We start from the raw sequence: 7,540 nt of genomic DNA on the forward strand, positions 1-7,540 counted from the left end.
AATTGTTACTGCTACAAAAAAAACCAAAAAAAACCTCACCCAGCCACCTGAGCCTAGTCACTCAAGCAGGGTGTTGGTTTGAGTGAACTGTGTTTCTACTATAGCAGAGCTCAAAAGACTAAGATGTGCAATGCAGCTAGGGAAGAAAATAGGCATTAGGTTTCCCTAATGAAAGGGACGAATTCATTATTATTGTTGCTATCATTTTTTGTTTTAAATGGAAATTTTTTAATTTTTTCTTTGTGTTTTTTTGGTATTAATTTTTTTATCTCTCAGAATGACATTCATAACAAGATTTTTTTGTCTTTTTCAATTTTTAAATGAATTTTTATTGAATTTTTGCAAATTTCATACAGTATATTTTGATCTTATTTAGATCCCCTCATGTATCTGCAACCCCCTTGCTAAACCCCCTGAAACCAAATTTCTTTACTCATATATATTAATATAGTAATATACTATAATATATGTATTAAGGCCTACAGAGTCAAGTTCCTGTCCTCAAATGACCTTCAGGTTGGGTCCATCCACTGGAGCCTGGTTATTCTACCAAGAGTCACACCCTTAAAAAAGATTGACTCTCCCCCTCCCAGCAGTCATCAGCTGCCAATAATTCCTCAGGTAGGTTGGGGATTCTTACTTCCCCAGTCTGTGCTGGGATTTTGTCTGGCTTGAGTTTCAACACATGGGACTTGTGCATGAACTAACCAGCTGTTTGGAAAACTACTTCCTTGTGGTCATCCTTCTCTGGCCATTACAATCTTTCTGTTCCCTCTTCTGCAATGATCCCCAAGCCTTGGGAGGTAGAAGTTTGATAAATGCAGCTTTCTTAAAGGCGACTAAAAGAAGCTAAAAGTTAATACAGTGGGCAAGCATAGACTATTTGAACAAAATGATGGGTTTTATGCTTTTACATGTAGCAAGCAGATATTTTTAAAGTTACACGGTGTATCTCAGAGTTTTAAAAAAAATTACCTTCATGGGAAATTGGGGAGATGTGTTGCATTCCTCAACTCAAGTTCATGGACAAAGTTATTTCAAGAGCAAAGAGCTACTATCTTATTCTTACCATTTTCTTATTTTACAAGGGAGGTGAGCAAAGTGTTTGTTTATAGAAGTCATTGTCATGGCCATCATTGCACTATGACAGAAGCCATCACCTTTCAGTAGCCTAGGACCCATAGGGGACCAGGAAGTACAGGATTTCTGGCTTTTACTTGTGACAGAATTACACATGAGTTAGTGCAAGCAAGAGACACAATATTACAGGGTGTCCCCAGAAAACCAAGGATGAAATGTAACTCAGTATCTGTGAAGGCTTATATTTCAGGGCCCTCAGCTTTTGTGTCTCTAGTGTCACAGTTGGAAACATGATGCTGCCCCTCCCTAAAAGTTCCTGAGCTTTATGAATACCTTGGTCTATCACTGAGAGACTCCATTCTCATTTTCAGACTGAAATACAAAATTCTTCATTGTTCAGGCCTTATTTAGATGTCTGGAAGTTAGGGGAGTGTGTGTGATTGGGTATACAGGGTTGCCTTCCCTCATCCTAGGGCATTGAGAAGATAATAAAGATATGCAAAGGAGGAGGAGGAGAAAGAGAAAGAGAAGGAGGAAGAGGAGAAAGAAGGAAGAGGAGGAGGAGGAGGAAGGGGAGGAGTTGCTGCTGCCACAGGGAGAGCTATAAGAGGTACAACCATCAGACCAGAGATTTTACATAATTTCTGGGAATTGAAAAGCAAATGAGATTGTATCAACACATAGCTCAGAATGGAGAAAAAAAGTCTAAAATATGCATTGTGCAACTAGAACCTTCCTCTACATAGATCTCCCGAGTGGCTTTGACACAGGGGCAGCAGCACAGAGGTCAGTTGCCCAAACATTTTGCAGCTGTGGCTGAATTTGTCCCCAGCTGGAGTTGCCTGGAGAATTGCTTAAGCGGAGGAGATTTTCCTGGGAGAGCCTATGGGATGGAGACGGAGTTGGGGACAGGCAGAGCTGAACCTAATAATAGATGTGAAGAGGAGAAGGAGGCCGTCCAGCCTGACCCCACTCTCTCAGTGGGGCAGTTTAGGAGATCTTGGACCAGGTGGCTGTTCCCCACCCCTGCACAATAAATAAGAAAGCCCAGCTTGCCTCCCAGGACCCAGCCATTTTACAGATATGAATCATGCAGTCCTTCATTCAGAAATGGGAAAAAAATGTTTACCAGATACTTGAGGGGAAACAACAGCTTAAAAAAGAAAGTTCAAAATGAACAAATTAAGCAAATGCCCCAAGAGAAAATGGTAATAATAAGAATAGAACAGAAATATGTTTTAAAATGCTAATGGATCTCATCAGGGAATCCAAGAAGGGATTGCAATGAATGAAAGCCAGAACACAGTGATGTTAAAAGGAGCAAACAGAGAACAAGAGTTCTTGAAAACTAAAATGTGGGTGCCAAGGTGAGATGGTACTATATCATCAAAGCTAAAGACCAAATATGAAGATGTATGTGAAAGAAATAGTATCTCACCTTCATGATCTCAGCCAGATCATGAAAAGCAAAAAAGTATGAAAGTAAGAGCATGGAAGAGAGATCCAGAAATCACAACAGCTGCCCAATATGAGTTTCAGAAAGAAAGCAGGGACAGTCCAGGGAAGGAACAGAAGAGACCGGTCAGCAGTTCAAAAGGGCCATCCACAAGGAGTGAATTAAAACACCCAAGTGTGGCTATAACCTGGTGAAGTTTGAAAGCTTTAAGGATGAAGATAAAGCCTGACAAAGCAAAAAGAGAACCTATCCGCACAGGAATGAGTTGGATTATGATGAGATGTTTCAGCAGCAGCATAGCATGTCAGAAGATAGTACAGGCCTTCAAAGTTCTGTGGGAATGCAGTTCTGAACCCAGAATTGCATACTCACTTAAGGTCACAATCGCACGTGAGGATAAGAAGTTCATCCTTACAAGAAGGATATGAAGTTCATCCTTACAGTTATCACTGAGGGAAAAAAAACAAAAACAACAACAACAAAAAAAAACTGAGGCTGTAACACTGAATGTGAAACAGAAGGAGAATATAAAGTTTACAGGGGAGTGAAAAGGGGGAGGGTGCAGGTAGAATTGGAGAACCCTTTGTATAGTGATAGTGATCTTACAGTTTTCTGCCAGCATCCTTGGTAGTTCCAGGGTAAAGACTTCCCTTTAGAGGAGTCCTGAGTGGACAGAAATGGTTGGGCCCTTTGTACCACTGCCTTGCTCAGTCATTGGCCAGAGGCTGATACCTCTGGAGGATCCAGGACACACTCAGCTAATTATTTTCCTTATTTTGAGTATTGAGTCCTTCCTAGTAGCACACCTCTGTCCCCAACAGATGTATTGCAAAGCAAAACATCCAAGAAACAAGAGTCGATAGTATTTAAGTAAAAAGAGGGGCCTGTCTTGCTGCCCCTCAGGGAAAGGCAACTTCTGCTTCTACCCCTTTGGAATAGCAAAGTGTACCATTTATTAGCAGGAGCATCGCTGTTACCTCAAAAACACAAGTGCAGAATGTTCCAAATTTGTTAAAAATTGTTCTCTGAAAAGCTATGTCAAGACTCCATTAATACTTGAAGAGTCATGGTTCAACTTGAAAAACTAAAATTTACTCATATGCGCATAAAAGCTTTTATATTCTTCCTTTTAGGTGAGGAAGCCATTCTACAGATCAGGAAACTGCACCCAGAAAGGTTGAACACTTTGTTCAGGATACTTATGCAAGTTGGGAAGTGGGACTGAGCTCAGGTTTACATATTCCTTTTCAGTGGCTTTCTCTATATATGTGCCATCTCCCAGAAGGATGTTCATGAGAAACCACAGACCTATTGTTTCCAACACCAGAAAGGAAATTCTTCTGGAGAATTCTAAGAATGATCAGCCACTTCTCATTCCTCAGGTTCTGCGAAGTCACTGGAAATGGTGGTGTTCTGATAGCCGAACCGTTGCTTCCAGGAGGGGTTCAAGGGTTAGATTCAACAAGCCTTTGGTTATACTTTCATGAACTGATAGTGCAGAAACTTATCTCATGTGTGTTTCTGTTGAAAGACACCTTATTTAATATGAAGTGTTGATTCACTAATCTTGAGCTTGTGTCCCATAGCACTGTAACTTAAGGTGTAAACACTTGAAGGAAGTTTATCTGACATGTTTTCTAAGTCCTCTTGTATCATAGCCTCTTGTGCTTAGAAGTACTAGCTAGGACTTCGGCATTGTGTTGGCAGGGTATTTTAAGTGGCAAAGTCAACAAACAGCACACAAAAAAGTCCACAACAGTAAATAGACTGTGGAGAGGGTAGTGGTTACAGTCAGCGAGCTACAATAAAAAAAGGCAGTATAGCCTTGTTCAGCATTGCTGGGAGCAGGTGCACTGACATGCTCACGTTGTTCACCATTCTATGCATGCCTTCTAATGAATGGGAAAAGCTGTATTGGTTTTGGGTTTACAAATAAAACTTAGCAGGTAGGTTAAAGGATGCAGAAGATGGCATGCCAAAATATACTGCCTTGATACACTGTTTGCCTTGAGCTTAAGGTACCCAAGAAAGCAGGCACTACAGGGGCACTCTACCTAAAAGCACATCATAAAATTTCCTAAGAGAAAGGAGTGCTCATTGCACCATGAAGATAACATTCTTATCACTGGAGACTTGGAGTTGACACTGCAATAGATGTAGCCAAACAAATCTACTAAAATAGGCTTTATTTTCCACTTGTTTTCTCCCCACGTGTTTTAGTCCACTGCCCCACAATTCACTGACCCTAGCCCAAGACCCTTTATTATGTCACATTTCCACAATTCATCACTTTATTTTAAAAGGCATATAAGCTTTGGGGCCTAATTGCTTCTTTGGGTCTTTAGTTTTCTTAATGAAGACATACGTGCATAAAAATATTAAGTGAAACTCCTATGCATTTCTCCTGGTACTGTTTTAGACTAATTTAACTTCAAGGTAAGTTCACCTATAGAACCTAAGAGAATGAAAGGATTTTTTTCCTCCCCTATAGTCAACACAAAAGCACGTTTGTCCTCTCCACAGATATGAAATCTGTGAATGAGGATTGGCTATACTTCAAAACCAAACTAAACCCTGAATTATGTGCCACATCACTACACAGAAAGACCCTTATGAGAAAAATCCAAGCACCGCCCCCCCGAAGATTAATAGGACTTTTTTTGTATTACAAGGAGATGGTGAGACCAACCAATCCAATGCCTAGGGCTCCATAAGGCCCTCTGTGCTGACTTGCAGTCTTTCACACTCAGGAAAAGTGAGGCCCTTGCTTCATTTCTTCTGCATCCTTCTTGAAGATCTGATGATGAAGAGGCATTGCAGGGAACTTAACATCAGGGACACCCGCCTCCCAATTATTTGGTAGTTGCTTAAGGACTAGGTACTGTTCCAGAGCAGTAAGCAGGACACAAATCCCTATCCTGATGGAGGATGGAACTCACAATTCTAGAGAAGCAGAGTGAATGATAAACACACATAGGCTCACCAGAGCTGAGTGCTAGAGAAATATAGCACAGTAGATCCAGAGTGTGGAGGGGAATGTGCTTATCACAATGGCTAATGAAAACATGACCAGAGAGAGCAAAGCAAGTTGCTATGTACTAATGTGAACATATAGACACACATGTACACTCATTTGTACTTTCTTCAAATGTCAAAGTTTTTTAGAAAAAGTTGAATTTTTCCAAGTTTATTTCCTTTGTGTTAAAAAATAAAAGATTGCTAATTTGGTAGTCTGACAGAAGGGTGGTATATTTTTACTAATGGAAAAGTTCACAATTTGTACCTTATTTTGTACAATGGAGAAATTGGATATAATTTCAGTTTTATCATGAATAGATAACATTTAAAGTCATGAAAAGATTTTACATCTCATTTTATGAGTGATATTGAAATGCCTTACTTTTGTATATAATAGCAATGTTCTCATTCCAACTCTGTGGACTCAGAATAATGAGACAGAATACATTAGCTTTGATTTATAGACTACAGTATTCACTTCAAGTTGGCAAGGGACAAATCAGGATCCATTGAATGCAAATACTGTATACACATTAAGATATGGTGGAGCTGGACGTGGTGGTGCAATGCCTTTAACCCCAGCATTCTGGAGGCAGGGATCTCTGTGAGACTGAGGCCAGCCTGGTCTACATAGTGAGTTCCAGACCAGCTGGAGCTACAGGAGACCCTGTTTCAAAACACAAAGCAAAAGAAGAGGAGGAGGAGGAGGAGGAGGAGGAGGAAGAGGACAAGGAGGAGGAAAAGGGAGGAGGAAGAAGGAGAAGGAGAGGGGAGGAGAAGGAGGAGGAAGAGGAGGAAGAGGGGGAGAAACCACCAGGGTAGTACTGTAATTAAACAGACTAGTTACCTCAGTCCAAATATTGGCTGTTATCAATGGAATAGGTTAATTCATGGTTTTCTGCCTCCCATTTTCTCATCTGTGAAATGATAATAGTACTGAATTCAGAGAGTTTCTGTAAGGGTTATGTGAGTAAACTTACATGCAGCCCTTAGAGTAATGGACAATTCAAAGTACGGTATGTCTGATTGCTATTTTAAAGTGTTTGTGGGTTTTCTTAACACTCTAAACATTCTGGGAAAATATGGGAGGAACTTTATGTATCAGAATTTTTAAGATCATAATTAGTTTATTTCTGGTGCAGGACACAGAACCAGCACATTTTGCATACTAAGCACAAACTCTACCACTGAACCACACCCCTAGCCCCATATTTCTTAGTAATGAACAGATCCAAAATTACAATTAAATCGAATTTTCCACTCATAGATTAACATTGCAGCTGTTCATTGGTCAGACTGAGAAAGTGACACAGACCTCATTGTTAAGGGCCATGAAGACTTCCCAAGAAAAGTGGTGTTTTAAGGAATGGAGGAGGAGTAGAGAAGGGGAAGGAAAGAGAAGAGAGAGGAAGTCTTCAGATTGGCTCTTGAGGAAGACACAGGAAATTAAAGAAGGGTGATTCCCTAGAAGAGTCTCCTTGAGCTGCAAAGGACAGTTGAGGAGAAATGCTAAAGACAGTGACAGGAAAATAAGCAGACTCTTAGGAAAGGGGTGGGATGGAGGTAGGGCTGGCTTTTAAGGACCACCAAGGTAGTTGGAAGTAAGAGCATCCTGGAGAAGTAGTGCAGCACAGCTGTCCGTGTCACGACCTGGTCACCCAGCCTGTCCTAACCCATATGGACTGGGCGATTGGGCCAAGTTACTTAACCTTCCTGTGCTTTACTTTCTCAGTCTGGAAAATGGAGTGATAATAGTGACAGTATCTTGTCTGGTAGTTTGCTGGGAGTATTAAGTGAATCAGCACAAGTTCTTGGGCAGTGTTACACACCAAACACTATAAGTATTAGCTGCTATATAGTCTGAAGATTTAAAATATATATATATGTATATATATATGTACATATATATATATATATATATATATATATTGGTCTTTTTACATGTGTATATAGACACAGCTAACATTTACTGAATAATAAACACAG

The sequence above is a fragment of the Nannospalax galili genome, unplaced genomic scaffold (assembly GCF_000622305.1).
Source record: "Nannospalax galili isolate Female #2095 unplaced genomic scaffold, S.galili_v1.0 scaffold1005, whole genome shotgun sequence".
Taxonomy (NCBI): Eukaryota; Metazoa; Chordata; class Mammalia; order Rodentia; family Spalacidae; genus Nannospalax; species Nannospalax galili.